The 19,014-nt window shown below is 36.8% G+C and overlaps 1 pseudogene; it reads right to left on the minus strand.

Annotated features, from left to right (window-relative positions):
- Positions 1 to 1,399: 1,399 nt before the first annotated feature.
- LOC120127868 lies at positions 1,400 to 17,867 on the minus strand (annotated as a pseudogene).
- Positions 17,868 to 19,014: the final 1,147 nt, after the last annotated feature.

A 19,014-nucleotide genomic window follows, 5' to 3' on the forward strand; every position in this document is an offset into this window, starting at 1 on the left:
AATTTTAGTTGATAGCTTGCTTAAAAGTTTCATCGGCTTTCAGGGTATTGGTAGTTGATATACATGTAAAATAATTTTCCAGGGTAATACCATGAGGACTGAGATCGAGGCCAATCGCATTCCCAATTTCAGTATCACACTTAACCCCATCCCACAAACAACAGTTTGTTCCTTCCTTCCACGACAATGTCTTAGCCCTAGGTACATTGCTGAGGAAACTGAGGTTGCAATCAATGGAAAAGGAGTTGTTGAATTGGACTAAGGCAACGCTTTGGTCATGAGGGCACCATGGCGTTCGTTGTTAGAGCAGAAGAATCATTGGCAAAGAAGTGGGAAAAGACCACAAAATACAACAGTATTAACCGCACTTTCATGTTGCTCTCAGGAAAAAGTGAGAACGGAGTGCGTAAAATGTGAAGGCTGAGATAAATAAAGAGTAGAGTGGGTGTCTTCTGTTTATAAGCAAACAAAAGCATTCATCCTCACATTGCAAACCAAACGCTACTAACTTTAATACGTGACGCCGACATTAGTTTCTTTTCAATTATTTTGGCATTTCCAGCAGAGTACACCTAAACACTCTATGAATGAGACCAAATACTTTGAAATTATTAGGAAAACGAAAATGGGGCCAAATAATTCGAGATTTAAGACATCAGTCATGAAACTAAAAGTCTTTTGAATAACAGAAAGCCATAATTTGAATGGTGGGAAAAATTTGTAACCGATGACGTCCTATTCAAAACTAATGTATTGAAGACTATAAGTCAGAGTCACAGCTTTTCTAAGCTACAAGTCATATGGTGTTGACATTTACAAGCTATTGTCCGGATTAAAATATTTATATTCTTCTATGCAATTTCGCCGTGCTTCCTCTGCAAGGTCGAAGGAGTCACCAACCTCTGATGTTTGAGAATTTGGTGTGTAACGCTAGTCTAGGAAATTCACATGCTCTGCAACCATAGCTTTCAGCTTTCAGGGAAATTCTTCTATTCTTTGAAGTAAGAAATAAGCAAACAGTTAACAGTTTGGGGGCAGTGGCATATTGCATTCTTACACAAGGATAATCAAAAAATCCGAACATAATAATAAAACGAATATGAAATATAAAATATAAAATAAAACTTGGAAACTTTTAAAATACCAACAGTCATACGAGTTATTTCTGTCATGCTCTGTTGCAGAAATATCTCATCAAAGATCTTTACATGAACTCCAACAAGATGACAATATAAAGCATGTTAGACTACATAGACATCGAAGCACACAGACTTAGCCTGGGAAACTCACAGCTAATGTTCGGAAGAAATGTGCTCAGTTTTAGGGATAGCAGATGCAAATGAAGCTTTATTTCCGATCAAATATTCTGCCAGGGCAAACAGAGGCCTTAATGAATCAATCTAAAACATAATAATCTCCAATAACAAACTTGAGTCCAGGTTTTGCTGTTAAAAATATATACAGTTTAAGACTAATAACGTACTACATGCTGAAATGGTTGTGCATCAGTAGGCACTAACCGAAACTACGTGATGAAATAGTCCTCTGGAACGTAAAATTTCAAGCCTATCGCCTGCAACCATAAGAAAATCATGAAAATGGATCTATTTTAATTTAGCATATATGTGTTTATACATTAATCAATAATTGAGGTGTTCAACAGGCACAAGTGGATAGAGAGGGCAGTTTAGAAGATATGCACTAAAAGGACCATAGTTCTTCGTTCTTGAAGATTACCAATAAGGGCTAAGTGGAAACAACAGTAATGCCATGTAAACGCCGCAAAATTGTGTAAATCAGAATAGTAGGACAACTGGAATAATGATTATTGCAACGGAAGAATTAAGGCATTGTCATCGAAATAACAAGGCTGTTTTCAATATGCCAATCTCAAGCCAAAATGGCAGAGTAGAAAGACAAGTTATTGCAAACATAAATCAATAATGGGAAACTAATGCTTTCAGAATAAATGGCTATTATTGCGAGTTATTACAAGCAACTGATAGTTCATATTACCTGATCCCTTTCCGCCCTCTGCTGCTCATCCTTCACTTTCTGCTCAGCTACCTGTATATCAAAACCAGTGTGTCAAGATCACAATATCAATGTAAGAAAATGAGCGAGAAAGGTAGAGAGAGAGTGAGGGAGAGTTCGAAGGGTCTTGTTCGTCCGGTCAGAAGTAGGTCTTCGCCTGGAGAAATATCGTGGGTTGTATTCGTGGATAATCTTAGTAGGCTAGTGCAGAGAAGTGTATTATGGGATCGTTTTAGTCATTATGGTAAGGTGATTAAGGTGTTCATTCCATTTGTTAATAGGAGACCTTATTACAAGGATAGTACTTTTGCCTTTGTGCATTTTGCTAGAAAAGATGATATGCATCTAGCAATTGAAAAGATGAACAACGCCTCGGTCGATGGGAGGAGAATATTGGTGTCGATTGCCAAATATCAGAAGAAAAGTATTTCGAGGAGTCTCAAACGTACTAGTGGGGCGAGGTCTACAGATGCTGGTGTAGATGGGTTGCTCAGGAAACTACCATCATCTCAAGCTGCAGGTACTGGAAAGAAGGAGATGATGAATAAGTTTCACAATGGAAGGTCATATAAGGAGATGGTTGTGGGTGCAAAAGAAGTTGAGGGCCAGAAAGCGGGGAGTTTTGGAGCTAAGAAGGAGGTGAAGAAGCAGTTGGAAGTCTTTATTCCAATGGAGGATAGATCATGGTTGAGATCGTCGTTAACTGGTATTTGTAAGCCTTTATTCGAAGTTGAGTTTGTAAAGAGGGCGTTAAGGACTGAAGGAATCAATGTAAAAGTGATTCAATGGGGTTATGCAAAAAAAGCCTGTCTGGTAGTTTTCCAGACTGCTGAGGAGAAAGTTGCAACGATGGAAAACAAATGGGAGACCTTGTCCTTCTGGTTCGAGAGGTTGGAGCACGTTATGGAAGAAGAGGGTGTGCCATTACCTTATTGTGCAGTTTCTATGATTGGAGTTCCTCTTAATTGTTGGTCAGTTCCTTTCTTCACAAGCTTGGCGTCGAAATGGGGCAAGCTAGTTAAGATACAGGAACAAACTGCTAACAGAGTGGATTGTAGAGTAGCTTATATGCTATTGAGGGTTGAAAGTCCCTTTGATATTCCTCCCCATGTCATTATAAATACGTATGGGAGGTCGTTCATGATTAAGATTAAGGTGGAAGGTAGTGATGAGTTTTTTCCGGAGTTAGAGGATATGGTTGAAGATGACGGAACAATGGCTTCTCGGGAGGGGATTTCGCCGGTCTGGAGCCAGCGGGATGTCCAGCAGGGACAGGATGAGCAGTGGGGTGATCAGTCTGTGTCAGACTCTCAGGATAGGGTTGAAGCATGGGTACGGGGAGATAAACAAGGGGTTGATACGGTTATCGATGGAAATTTGAAATTAATTGAAGGGACAAAACATTTGTTGGCTGATGACTTTTGTTCTGCGGAGGTAGCAGCAGTAGGTGATGGTTCCAGTCAACAGAGATTGTCAGAGGATTTTAATGAAGAAAGAGAAAATGAGAGATCTGTGGAAGGAGTCACCTTGGGCCAGGATAAGGGTGTACAAGATAATGGGCTTAATACCAGCTTGGTCAGAAGTCAAACAAGTGGGCCTGTTCAAGGGATATTAAGGTCGAATACTGTTCGTATCCAATCTGCAGAAATGGCAATTGGTGATCAATCTGCGTTAAACCTGCAGAATCGATCTATATCACCGGCGAGGCGTCGTCATTCTGGGAGAAGTGCGTCGGTAAGTAACATTGAAAGAGGTTTTTATAAGAATGTTTATTCTAGGAGGTGGGAAGTTAAGAGTTGCAATGGCAAGGAGTTAGCTTCCTTTGTAGAGAATGAGAATGATGGGGTGGCAGAGGCATTGGAGTGTTGGAATGTGTCCAAATTGTTGGGGGTGAAATTTAAAGGAGGAGAGGAAGCTTTTATGGCTAAAATGGTTCCGTTGGTGAATGAAAGTAATTCGAAGGAGCTTCAGTAGTTGTAGCTGAGTTGCAAGGTTATGATATATTATTGATGGTTGAGTGGTCGATGATGTCTTGGAATGTTAGAGGTTTGGGTAGGAGAGTGAAAGCTCGAGCTATTAGGAGGTTTGTGGATGATAAAAAACCTACAATTCTATTTTTGCAAGAGTCCAAATTGGAGGTTGTCAGCCATGTGTTAGTGAGGAAAATGGGGGGGAAACTACTTACTGGATCGGCTGTAGCCCCTTCCATAGGTTCTGCTGGTGGATTAATAACCTTGTGGAATCAGAAGGAATTTGTGATGGAAGATGTAGTCCTTTATAGCAGATTTGTAGCTTTAAAAGGAACTATGGTGGGACTCCCAGGAAGTTGTTGTTTCATTAATGTGTATGGCCCTAGTCTGGATGCAGAGAAAGAGGCATTTTTCAGGGAATTATTATCTTTCTTGGATAACGTGGAATGTCCATTATGCGTAGGAGGAGATTTCAATGTAGTTTTGTCACAGGAGGAGAAAGAAGGAGGAGCTGTGAATTCGGTGACTATGAATATTTTTAGGGACTTTGTGAGTAAGGCTAATATGCTAGATTTGCCTTTGTCTGGAGGCCGGTTTACATGGTGTAATAATAGGGAACTTCCTACGTTTGAGAGGTTGGATCGTTTTTTGGTGGATCAGAGATTAGTTAGCTTGTTCCCGAAGCTAAGTCAGTCATTACAGGCAAGGTCAGTTTCTGATCATAATATTATTCTGCTGGAGAACAAGGATTGCAATTGGGGCCTGAAGCCGTTTAGGTTGTTTAACTATGTTATGGAGGAGGAGGGTTTTACTGAGATGATGGGTAAGGAGCTGGATATTATTTGCAAAGAGGAAAAGGGGAAGTCCATGTCTATGGTGTTTAAGAGGGTGAAGGGCGTGGTAATTAGATGGTCTGGGAGGGGTTATTTAGAATTGCCTGGAAAAATTAAAAAGTTGGAGAAAAGAATTCACGAAATGGAGTTGGATATGCAACAAGGCCTTTCCTCGGTGACAATGAGGTCAATAATTGAAGCAAAGAGGGATTTATGGGACCTCTAAAAGAAAGAAGAATCGATTTGGTTGCAAATATCGAGACTGAAATGGAGATTGGAGGGTGATAAGAACACCAGATTCTTCCACCATACTGCTTCAGTTAGAGGGAGAAACAATGGCATTAAGTCCCTTTTAGTGGGGAATGAAGTCATAGAAGATCATACCTCAATTAGAAATTCTGTAGTGGAGTTTTTCAATGGTCTGTTTTCTCAGGAAAATTCTTTGGAGGCTGAGGATATAAATCTGGAATTTTTAAAATTATCGGAAGGGCAGAGGTTAACACTTGAAAAGCCATTTTCGGAAGAAGAAGTTTGGAGAGCAATTGCTGATTCGGATAGCAACAAAGCTCCTGGCCCGGATGGCTTGAATTTAGGCTTTTTCAAGAAATTCTGGTCTAGTTTGAAAGAGAATATTATGCTGTTTTTTAAGGACTTTTTCGAGGGGAAGGAGTGGGATCTGGAGGTGAACCATTCCTTTATTTCTCTTATTCCTAAGAAGATTAACCCGGAGGGGATGGGGGATTTTAGGCCAATTAGCCTTGTGGGAGGGCTATACAAAATTTTGTCAAAGGTCTTGGCTAGGAGGTTCAGTTTATGCATTAATGACATTATTAGTCCGTCCCAATTTGCTTTTATCCGAGGGAGGAGTATTCTGGACTGTTCCTTTATAGCGAATGAAGGAATCGACTTCTGGAGGAAGAAAGGGTTGAAGGGGGTGGTTTTTAAGGTGGATTTCAAGAGAGCATATGATTCAGTTGATTGGTTGATTTTGTTGAAAATTTTGGGTAAAATGGGGTTTGGCGAAAAATGGCGTTCTTGGATGTTTCAGTGTATGTCAACTGCTTCAGTTTCTGTTTTACTGAATGAGACTCCTACTGAGAAAATTCATACAAAAAGAGGTCTTAGACAGGGATGTTCGTTATCACCCTTGTTTAATTTGGGTGGTGAATTGCTTCATTTGATGTTAACTAAAGCAGTGGATTTGGGACTGTTTTCGGGTTTTGAGTTGGGAGCTCAAGATCGTTTTTTCAAGCTCTCGCACCTACAATTTGCGGATGATCTTATTATCTTTTCAAAGGCTTCAATTCGGGATTTGAAGAATGTTAGAAGGGTGCTTTTGATTTACGAACTATTGGTGGGGTTGAAGATTAATCTAGTCAAGAGCAAAATTTACGGAATCAATATTGAGGAGGATGTGCTTGTTGACTGGTCTAAGGAAATTGGTTGTTCAGTGGGTAAGTTTCCAGCAGATTACTTAGGCCTGCCTCTGGGGTCTAGGAGAAATTCTGTTGCAATGTGGGAGCCAATAGTGCAGAATTTTTATAATAGGTTGTCTGGCTGGAAGGTGAATTCTCTAGCATTAGCAGGAAGGGTGGTGTTGATCAAATCAGTTTTGTGCTCTCTTCCCATTTATTTCCTTTCTTTATTTCGAATTCCAGTTTCGGTGCTGCAGAAATTAAATTCTATAATGGCAGCATATTTATGGGGGGGTCGACTGATAAAAGAAACATACATTGGGTGAATTGGGGTTTGGTCAGCAAGCCGAGAAGGTTGGGGGGCCTAGGGATCCCGAACTTAGCTATTCTGAATAGAGCATTGTTGGGTAAATGGCTTTGGAAGTTTGCCTCTGAAAAGGATTCTTGGTGGAAGAGAGTAGTCTGTTGTGTTAATAATTTGGACCCGAACTCCAAAAAGGTAGAGAGTTCTTTGACTGCTCGTGCCTCTTGGATTTGGAGAGGAGTGATCAATAACTTCTTTTCCAATGATGGATTTGGTGTCTGCATTAGGAGTAATTTGAGGTGGAAAACTAGAAATGGCCATTCTGTGGTATTTTGGAATGATGCTTGGTTGGGAGAAGTCCCCCTCAAAGATTTGTTCCCTAGATTGTACACTCTTTCGACGAATAAAGAGGAGAAAGTAGTGGAATTTAGGGAGAGTCATGCTGCAGGCTGGGTGTGGGATATTCAATTCAGAAGAAATCTGGTGGATTGGGAGGTTGATCAATGGTTGCATCTGATTTCTTTGCTGAATAACACCTCTTTGTCTCATGATGAGGAAGATTGTTGGATTTGGTTTGGGAATGGAGAGGGCTGCTTCTCTAATAATTCATGTATCAAGAGTTTCTTTGACTCGGATGGTATTGAGGGGAATCAGGATTTTTGGGACAGAAATATTTGGGTAGGGATAGCACCTCCCCGTGTTGAAACCTTTTTATGGCAAGTAGTTCATCTAAGAGTGGCGGTTAAGGAGGAATTGTTAAAGCGTGGAGTGGCTGGAATTGAAGATTCCTTATGTCCGTTGTGTGGCAGATTTGGTGAATATGTTTCCCATCTTTTTCTGCATTGTGAGGTTGCTTGGGGACTGTGGGTCAGATTTTTGAATTTGTGGGATGTTGCTTGGGTGATTCCTAATAAACCCTTAGATTGCATCACTCAGTGGGACGAGCTTCTTCCGAATTCTAGTATTTGGAAATACATTCCAAGGGCAGTCTTGTGGACGGTTTGGAAAATTAGGAATGAAGTTATTTTTAAGAAAGGGAAATTGGATGTGGTGTTGTTGTTCTTTATTGCTCGGTTTAGAATAGTTTCTTGGTTTGCTACTAGTTTTGATACGCAGATTCCTTTTGATTCCCTTGTGGGTGATCTAACACTTGCTGATTCAATGGTTAGTTACAAAGTAAGATCCAAGCCTTCGTGCTGGGTTCCTCCTCCAGTTGGGTTTATAAAGATTAATGTTGATGGAGCAATGGTGAAGGGGTGGAACAAAGGAGGTATAGGAGGCCTGATTAGGGACAGCAGTGGTAGGTTGATTCATTGGTTTGCTGAAAATGTTGGGGGAGGTCCCCCGATTATGGCAGAACTTCTGGCGATTAAGAGGGGGTTGGGTTTGCTTATTGATTCAGGTGGGGTTCTTAACCAGAGGATTATTTTAGAATCAGATTCTTCCAACGCGCTGAAGTGGATCAAAAATCCGAAATTAAGCACCCCTTTATTCCAATCATTGGTGAAGGAGATAGTCTCTACTATGGAAGGGTTGGACATTACGTTAAGGCTTATCTTGAGGGTTGCTAATTGGGAAGCGGACAGATTAGCTAAAGATGGTATAGGTTGATTTGCTGCCTTAGTATTTGGGGAGTTGGTGTGTATGTTTCACTTTGTTACTGCAGATTTTGGTTCTCAGTCTTATGTTATTAGTGACTACGCTGTCCAGCTGATAGTGGTTTTTAAGTCTTATGCTTTTTGGGAAGTTTTGTTTGTTGTAAGGGTTGGCAATGTACTATTCTTCTGTTTAATATAATTATAGGCGCTCTTTTCCTCCTTTCAATGCCCTTCATGTTACTTTCATAACATGGAGGGTAAAAAAGGGGGTTTTTTACGAGGCCTCATCTTCTATAAAAAAAATGCTTTCAGAATAAATAAATAAAAAAAAGAACAAGTTAAATAACACCTGTGCAAATTTAATATCGGCATCACTATGATCGTTAGGCCTCCCAGCAGCATCGCCAACATAAAAGGATCTACAACACAGACAATTAGAGCTTTCTGTCAAATCTGTGTTCCTATAAAATGTGATATTGAGAAATACAAACGTTAAACACCCAGATCAGATGATTTTACTACAAAAATTTAAGAATCATTAGCAGCAAGTTGTACAAGAATAGCTACTTAAATGTTTAGAATAGTGAAACAAGATAAAGAAGATGGAGAAAATAACTGATCCATATCAATTGGAATGTCAGAATTGAACTGTTTCTCCATGATGTGCCACATCCCAGGATTTGGTTTGCGGAAAGGGTCATCTGCTTTACCGCCAGAACTCCCTATGCCACAAGCTATAAAAACCTGCACAGATAAAAAACATTGAAGACCTTCCAAATTCTTACTATATATAAATTATAGTAGAGAAGTTTACACACATTCCACAGTTTACTATAAAGGAATAGATGACCCCGCTATTACAGAGATAAGGATGAGTTTGTAATTCATTGTTCAGACAGCATCATGCATTGTAAAGTCTGGATTGTCCCCATTAATACCATTTTTTGTTTTGCCAGAAACTTTAAGCAGCACCATTTGATTCGATTAAAAAAAACCCTAATCTCAAACTAGTTGGGGCCAGCCAGATGAATGTATTTACCCCACTCTTCTCAGTGAAAGATCCCATGGTAAAAGTTTGAGCAACACCTTGATAAATAAAACACCAATGAGAGGAAGACTGGGAGTAATTATTTCAAGAAGCAACATCATTGCTTATTTAAGTTCAGCACCAGAAATTATTCAAGATTTGTTGAAGTTTAAATAGATTTGAGATACTTTCTTTCTACAGAGGAATGAACTAAAGGGAGCAAACCAAACCTGCATTGGAACCTTTACTTGCTTGATGAAATTGTTGAATCGTCCAATTTTTTAGTCCACCGCTACCTGCCTTTTATTCTTCCAGCGGTCAATATTGGAATCGTTTGTAAAGATTACCTAAATATTGCAAGAACCAAAACAGATAACAAATGCACATCAATTATATTTTCTTGGAAAATAAAACAATGAAAAAGCTTTTAGAACACGAAACAAAACCAGCTTAAAGCCCTCTTCATAAAGATTCTGCAGCTTCTCTGGTATTGAAGGATACATAAGAGACCAAGCACCTGCACCTACTCTGAAAGACATCAATTCAAAAAGTGAGCAGCTGCTTCAATTTGACACTTACATCAGAGCACTTATGGTTGGGCATACCACATTCGCAAGGCCCCACCCACATTCATTGGCACAATACCATTTCCCTTTTATTCCCCATACCCCCTAAACCTCTAATTCCTATTCCCTGCACGGCAGTTATGTTGAAGGAAAATGTATGGGAAGGAAAAATGTTCAAAAGAATGTAACATCATTCAGAACCAAAAACAAGTTAAAATATGAGCATGCAAGTGAATATCGTACAACAAACTAACTGAATTCAAGAATCTCGTTTAACAAAGATGTGAAACCAACTTACAGAGAAAAAATGTATTTACTTTATTCATCCAATTAAATACATGTCAGATACTCAGATTTATGCAATGTCAAAAATAAGTATGTAGAACAGCCATAATTAAATGCAAAGAAAACTGCATACAACCATACCTTTTAACAGATGTGTCAGCCAGACAGCCATCAAAATCAAAAGCAGCAATTTTGCCAGAATCATGGAGACCATCATCCTGAGGAGTATAAAAGGGAGATGTCACCTTATCACCATATAACTTAAGTGCTCCATACCAGCAAATCAATTATAAGAAATAAAGAGTCATGACCATTATTTTATGTCTCGACGTAAGAAGTATTTGGATATGCCCCAAAAAAATCAAATAAATAAAATGATGAAAGTGAAGGTGTTGAGTTAATCGATCGACGGAATTAGTCAAGAGGGGGGTGAATTGGCAATTAAAAATTTGGTGGAAGCTTTTGCAGAAAATTGAAAAGATTTGCACAACGATTTAGAGGTTCGACTTTCTCAATCAAAGTCTACGTCCACTACCTTAGCTATCCACACTAAGGATTTTCCAACAAATTCACTAATTTGTTCTTTCTTTTGAGGCCAAAGAGATAACCTTACAACACCCTCAAGAATATACCCCAATTCTTGAGAACACTCTTTTCCCAAAGAGAATATTACAAATTTGCAAACTTACAAGGAAAACCTCACAAGGTAAGATGTTTGCACAATTCTAGAACAAGAAAAGAACACTCAAAGATAATTACAAATGAGCACAAATGGTGTTCTTGAAAGAAAAATGAATATTGAAAGGAAAATTGGCTTGATTTGCACAAACTTGATGTTTGATGCTTTCTCTCTTGTTTCTCTATGATTTCTTATTGATCAAGGGCTTCAGAACTTGTTTAAATACACATTGAATCACTTCTGAACGTTGGGGATGATTAGTGAAGATCATATAGCCGTTTTAGTGTGAAAACAATTAATAAAACAGTTTGGAGCGTGGGGGGAATCGGTTCCCCTCATAGGGAATCAGTTCCATAAGTGTAAAATTCAAATATTTCGACCGTTGAACAAGGGGGAATCAGTACCCCCTATGGGGGAATCGGTTCCCTCCGAGCATTCTGGAAATCTCGGAGCCAAACCATTCAGGGGGAATCGGTACCCTCTGAGCAATCTGGAATTTTTTGCTTTGAAATGATTCGAAATACTTTGAAAGATTATTTTGAAATTGTTTTAAGATTAAAACTTAATTTTACACTTAAGTAAGGATTAAAAATGATTTTTGAAATATTTTGAGTAATGTTTTGATATTCGAATAATTATATCGAATATACTTAGAAAATCATTTTGAAAAATCTTAAAATTCATTTAACTTAATTTGTTATATCGAAATATCAAAATGTTTTCAACAATCTCTCCCTTTTTGATATAACAAAACATTTTAGTAATTTTAAGATTTTGAAATCAAGTTTTGAAATTACTCTCCCTTACTTTAACACTTCTCCCATTTATCATTTTAAAAACACACTTAAAACACACTTCTCCCCCTTTTTGTTAAATCAAAAAGATTTAAATAAACGTGAAAAATATGTAGCCAATTGATTAGGTATATGTATGCATAAGCTGCTAAGATCACAATCAAGAGAACCGTTAGCCATTAGTTTCATAATCAATATTCATAAACAATGTGATATGGTAAAATTGGTCATATTGCTAATAATGATGTAAATGATGCAATAATGAGTAAATCACACCAAACATATAAGTTCACACCATCCATAAATTCAAACATTCCAAAATATTCAAAATGTTAAAACAATAAGTTTGGAAAACAAAGTAAAACATTTAATCACATATCCGGATCAGGAGGAGGAAAACGAGCTCGCATAGCGGCCATTTCGTTAGTGAGGTCATTAATACGTGCGTTGGTTGCTTCATTATTTGCACGCATTTCCCGAAGAATTTCTAATTGTTGAGCTCCCATTGTGGATAAATGAAACTCTATAGAATTAAAGCGCGAATCCATGGTCGCATATCGGTAATCAAATGTCTCCATAAAAGATTGAAAATATGGAGGCATTTTAGTACTTAAAAATAGAACCCAAGTATATCTAGAATAGTCATCTACCAAGACAAATGCATATTGTTTTCCACCCAAGCTAGTAGTCCTAGTTGGCCCAAAAAGATCTACATGGATCAATTGTAATACTCTACTAGTGATACGTCATTAATGGATTTAAAAGAAACACGCTTTTGTTTTCCTTTAGCACAAGCATCACATATTTTATCATTATCAAATTTAAGCTTAGGCAACCCTCGAACTAAATCACCTTGAATTAGTCATTGCAAAACACTCATACTAGCATGTCATAGTCTCCTATGCCATAACCAACTATCATGTTCATCTTTAGCAACTAGGCATAAATTAGTTATATCAAAAGAATCTAAATGCACCATGTAAATGTCCCCTATTCTATGACCAACAAGCATAATCCGATTAGATGCAATGTCAATGATTTTACAACCATTAATTTCAAATAAGACATTGAATCCTTTATCGCATAATTGACTAATACTCAATAGATTATGCTTTAATCCATTCACATATAAAACATTCTTAATTTGTATGGAAGAGGTATTACCTATTATACCAATACCTTCAATGTGACCTTTTGAATTGTCTCCAAAAGTCACTTCTCCTCCATTTTTGGCGTTAAGCTCAATGAATCGGCTTTTGTCTCCGGTCATATGTCTTGAGCATCCACTATCAAGGTACCATGAATTTGAATTTGTTTCCCGTGCCTTGTAGCAATGCTCATTTCCCTACAAACATAGATTAATTTTTTATTTTTGGTACCCAAATTCTTTTGGGTCCATATTCATTAGTTTCCAAAATCCTAGTCCCCTTAGGTATCCATTTGTGTAGGATATTTTTATCTTTAGTAGTAATGAGTTCTTTAGGAACCCACATACTTCTAACGATTTTTCCATTAGAGGTTCTTTGGGGACCTCTATGATTGTAGTTTCTAAAACTTTTTCTAGCAAAGTTGGATTTTGAATTTTCACCTTTTTCAAAATGTTTTGTTCCAACTTTATCAAAAGAAGTTTTAAGATCATCAATTTTCTTTTGATGATCATCATTGATCTTTGAAAGTAAATTTTGCAAATCTAAATTTTTCTTTTAAAACTCTTCTAGTTTGATTTGCAAATCTTTGATTTTACTTTCAAGATCGTTGTTGGTTTTGGATATGAGTTTGTTTTCATTTTTCAATTTTGAAACATCGTTTTTATATTTTAAAAATAATTTCTCATAATCCGAAGCCAACCCATTATATTCCTCTAATAACTCATCATAGGATAAATCATCAAAATCGGATGAGTTAGAGGTTACCTTAGAATCTTCCCCAAATGCCATCAAGCACAAGTTAGCTACTTCTTGTTCCTCTTCATCGGAACTTTCTTCATCGCTCCATGTAGCCACATGAGCTTTGTGCTTATTCTTTGATTGACCATTTTTCTTCAATTGTGGGCAATCATATTTAACATGCCCTGGCTTTTTGCATTCGTAGCAAATGATTGGGTCTTTCTCTTTCGGTTCATTTTTGAGGCCTTCATTTCGTTTAAATTTTCTTCCTCGATAAAGTCTTATCATTTTTCTGAACCGTTTGGCAAACAATGTCATTTCCTCGTCATCGTTATTCGAATCACTCTCATCTTTTGTGGATTTGAGAGCAACTCCAATATTTTTCTTCTTCTCCTTCTCCTTTGGTGTCTCGTCAATTTTGTCGAGGTCCACCTCATCTTCGAGCATCATTTCATGAGTGAGGAGTGACCCAATTAGCTCTTCAAGAGTTAAGGACGTTAAGTCCTTAGACTCGATGATTGCCGTCTTCTTTGATTGCCACGATTTTGGGAGGGAGTAGACTAACTTCCTCACAAGCTTTTCATTTGAAATGATCTCTCCATATGATTTGAGACCATTGACAATCGTTGAAAATCTATCCGTCATAGCTTTGATATCTTCATTTGGTTTCATCCTAAAATTTTCATAGCTATGCGTTAGAATACTAATTTTATATTTCTTTACCTCATCGGTACCTTCATGAGTGACTTGAAGTTTGTCCATATTTCTTTGGCGGTTGTACACGATGAAACTCTTTCGTATTCATCTGGTCCAAGAGCACAAAAAATGATATGGATGGCTTTGGAGTTGAGCTGGAACATTCTTGTCTCTCCTTCACTCCACAACCTTGGATGAGTGAGAGGTTTGATGTATCATTCTTCTACAGCATTCCATGCTCCCATGTCACTTGCTTGAATGAAGTACATCATTCTATTCTTCCAATAGGCATAGTTAACTCCATTGAAGAAAGGAGGCTTGTTGACGGGCATCAAATCGAGACCGGAGTCGAAGTTTGAAGCGGAGGCCATTGATGACTTTGATAATCGATATAACTCTTCCCGAATCGACTCAAGAGGCGATTAAACCTTCAAATGAGTTAAACTCTGATACCAATTGTTGAGTTAATCGATCGAAGGAATTAGCCAAGAGGGGGTGAATTGGCAATTAAAAATTCAGTGGAAGCTTTTGCAGAAAATTGAAAAGATTTGCACAGCTATTTAGAGTGGTTCGACTTTCTCAATCAAAGTCTATGTCCACTACCTTAGTTATCCACACTAAGGATTTCCAACAAATTCACTAATTTGTTCTTTCTTTTGAGGCCAAAGAGATAACCTTACAACACCCTCAAGAATATACCCCAATTCTTGATAACACTCTTTTCCCAAAGAGAAGATTACAAATTTGCAAACTTACAAGGAAAACCTCACAAGGTAAGATGTTTGCACAATTCTAGAACAAGAAAATAACACTCAAAGATAATTACAAATGAGCACAAATGGTGTTCTTGAAAGCAAAATGAATATTGAAAGGAAAATTGGCTTGATTTGCACAAACTTGATGATTGATGCTTTCTCTCTTGTTTCTCTATGATTTTTATTGATCAAGGGCTTCAGAACTTGTTTAAATACACATTGAATCACTTCTGAACGTTGGGGATGATTAGTGAAGATCATATAGCCGTTTTAGTATGAAAACAATTAATAAAACAGTTTGGAGCGTGGGGAGAATCGGTTTCCCTCATAGGGAATCGGTTCCCTAAGTATAAAATTCAAATATTTCGACCGTTGAACAAGGGGAAATCGGTACCCCCTATGGGGGAATCGGTTCCCTCCGAGTATTCTGGAAATCTCGAAGCCAAACCATTTAAGGGGGAATCGATATCCCTTGGGAGGGGAATCGGTTCCCTCTGAGCAATCTGGAATTTTTGGCTTTGAAATGATTCGAGATACTTTGAAAGATTATTTTGAAATTGTTTTAAGATTAAAACTTAATTTTACACTTAAGTAAGGATTAAAAATGATTTTTGAAATATTTTGAGTAATGTTTTGATATTCAAATAATTATATCGAATATACTTAGAAAATCATTTTGGAAAATCTTAAAATTCATTTAACTTAATTTGTTATATCGAAATATCAAAATGTTTTCAACAGAAAGAAATAAGTATGAAGAAATAAAAATAGATTGAATCTGCAATGTTAGACCAATTATTGAACTTTCAGCATCCACTAACATGAAAGCAGTCAGTTTTTCTTCATTTCTCAACTGTACTATATGATTGGCATCTTACCCGTTCAAGAAATATAACTGTCTGGAATACCTTCCATTTTGGTTCTAAATTAGCATCCTAAAGCAAAGAAAAAGATACAAACAGACAAATGCAGAAAACTTTGTAACAATTATATAAACATATGAGCTATAAATAAACTTCCTTAGAATATGTTAAGGTTCAAAAACAAAATAAATAACAAGAAAAATATACTATACCTTATACTTATCCTTGACATCTGAGATAGAAAAGGCTATGTCCAATTGAGCTTTCTCATCAGGTGCTGACAACTAGTTAAGAGCATACAAATTTAAAGCTAATCAGTGGTTGGAATTAATAATATGTGATTAATGTTATTTCCTTTCTTTATTCTTTAGGTTTCTCAACATACAAGAAATGAGGAAAAAAATTATCATCTGCCCTTATTTTCCTCCACTTCATTATTTCTTTAAATTTATAGGTTCTCGCCTCTCGGTATGAGGAGCAGGATATGGCACAAAATATTATAGATAAATAATAATAAGTGCATTGCAAAGGTGAAAATGGAAAACTGGTTCTCCTTTCCTTTCCGAAGGTCGCTATATCATGCAAGAAAGTGGAAAGGGATAGTCCCCTACCTTAATTTTCTTTGAAATGCTTTTCTCTGATTCAATTTCTTCATCTTCTTTTCTTTTCCCTTCATCTTCTTTTCCCTGCAACTGTTAATGAAATAGATAAATGAAACTGATACACTAACAAAGATGAAAGTGGAAAACCATAAGTTTCATTTTAGGGTTTTTTTCCCATCCTCAAAAATACTTATACACCTAAAGCATATCTTCTTCATCTAAACAAAAAAGGAAAGAAAGAACACAGAAAGCTAAACACATTACCAAGTGAAGATAACATGGCACATTTTATCAGCAACCGAATCTACATGAAAGGCAAAACATCGGAACTGCATGTGACTACAATTACATTTCATACAAATTTAGTACTGGTTCGAGACTGTCCGATTCTGAAAAAAATAAAATCTCCAACAAAAAGTGCCCCTTTCAAACTTGTTCTTAACTCTAGCTCAAGCCAATTTACATTAGACAATATGCTGCACAGGATAAAAATGGCGGGGAAATGGTTGTTTCAGTTAAAATTACTTATCTGTTCTTAATGTATAGTTTCAGGTAGGAGAGAGAATAAGCAATACATTTTAGCGTCTCATGACACACGTGACAACGCAGAGTTAAACAAAACACAGAACTTAAGTCCTCTTGGACAAAACGTGTTCATCATCATTTAATTGAAATTCAAGTAATACTTTATTAATTGACTGTGTCCTAGACACAATACACGACATAAATCAGATATGATTAAAACTAGTATTTTTCAAATCACACTGAATTGTGCTATGAAGAGTCCAAGCTAAAGTAACTAGCAAACTCGTAAATTAATCAGCATGAGATGAAATCAGTTCATATTTAGAATCACAAGTCTGAAAATTAACAAAGTACCTTCTTGGTCGATTTAATAGACCCATCAGCAAATTTCTTTAAAGCTTCCTGGTCAACACCCTAACACCACCAACATCAAAACAAAAAAAACACTTTTCAATCAAAACCCAAACACACACACACACCCACACATACACATATACATATATAGCTGCAAGGAATAAGGATAGAAAGGTTCAACCTTGAGAGAGTCAAAGCCTTTTATTCCATCAAAGGAATCAATTTTCCCAGCGAAGCAATGCAAGTGATGCCATTTGGTCATGTCAAAGCCTCTAGGATCTCTGGAAACAAGACCCAACCTCAGGGCCTTAGCAGTTATGGCTTCGCCACATTTCTTGCAAGAGGACCTTCCGGACTTGGCATACTCGGCTACGATTTTGGTGGACATATTTCGCTTTCTCCAACAGTGAAAAGTAGAAAAAAGGTCGGGGCTTTTGAGAGAGCGGAAAAACAAGAGAGGAATTTTGGGTTTATTGGGGATGGTGAGGATTAAGGAAAGCTTAAGCATAGGAAGAGATATGGGGGTTTTAGGAAGGGCCGAAAAGGCTTAATGGGTTCCCGCCATTTTTGTGGTGGTTTTGGTTTCGCTCTGCCGTGTTTCTTAAATGTGTTTGGGTAGTGATGGACTGAGAGAGTAAAATTTGGGAAGTAAAGCCAGAGGCTACAGAAGAGAGTGGAATGGAATTTGCTTTAATGAACTCTTTTTCATTTTCTTCTTGTAGTTTTTGGCGGAGAAAAAGAAGGTTGTGAGCTACCTCTCAACAATAAACTCTACAATTTGATATAAACAAATTGATTATGTATTATACAAAATATGATTTATAAAATCAGTGTATTATACTTGAATTATTTAATTGCATTTTCAGTGTTTGATATAATTCCTAAAAGAAAAATTTTGGTGGTTTTTTTAGCCCTTCACAGCATTAGAACTGCTTATTGATTATTGCATGCTCCATGAATATCAGAATTCGAGTGATTACGGTGCGGGTTTTCCTTAAATTTGGAAACTCAAAAGAGCTTAAAACTTATAGGAACCTAACTATTAGGTTGAAGTTCTAACAGGTTCGAACAACTTCATGAAGTTTAAATATGATATGAATATAAGATAGTTTGTTTAAGAATTTTTCTTCATGTAAACTTTTTTAACGAGTTTTTCAATATAAAGGCATCGCTATTCTAGCTTTTTAGTTTGAGTCAATAACCTCGATTGAAACGTGAAGTTTTGGTTGAAAACGAGGTGTTTGAGATTGTTTTTGCGTTTCAAATGGATTTTTGGGTCAAAAGCACTTTCATAAACATTCTCAAACAAACTCTAAACATTTGACATTGAACTTTTATATCATACATGTATGATGCTCGAATTTAGAACCTCAAGGGATAACGACCCCTTAAATATTTAACTACGGAAGTAACTTGGTTCGTGCTAATCGAGTTGATCTTTGAATTCATTCGATATCAATTAAGAATATAGACTTTAATATATTAATACAAGAGATAAAATTATGTTTTCATTGAATTTAATAAATTTTTTACTTAATCTTTAAATTTAAATTCCGTTAAAATTAAAATATGAGATAAAATCTAAATTTAAGAATCAAATTAGAATAAATTATTAAGTTTCAAAACTAATGTAGACCAAATGGATTAAATTAAAAAACCAATCAAGTTCAGGGATTAAATAGCAAAATAAGATAGTATAAATATTGATCATCTATAACTTAACCACTGTTTTTCAATGGAGAATGCATCCGATTCATGCGCTTTATTCTATTCTATTAATACAAGAATACAGTAGTGTTCGAATGAATATTGATCTTCTATGACTTAG

This window comes from Hibiscus syriacus, unplaced genomic scaffold (genome assembly GCF_006381635.1).
Source record: "Hibiscus syriacus cultivar Baekdansim isolate YM2019G1 unplaced genomic scaffold, ASM638163v2 tig00110472_pilon, whole genome shotgun sequence".
Lineage (NCBI taxonomy): Eukaryota > Viridiplantae > Streptophyta > Magnoliopsida > Malvales > Malvaceae > Hibiscus > Hibiscus syriacus.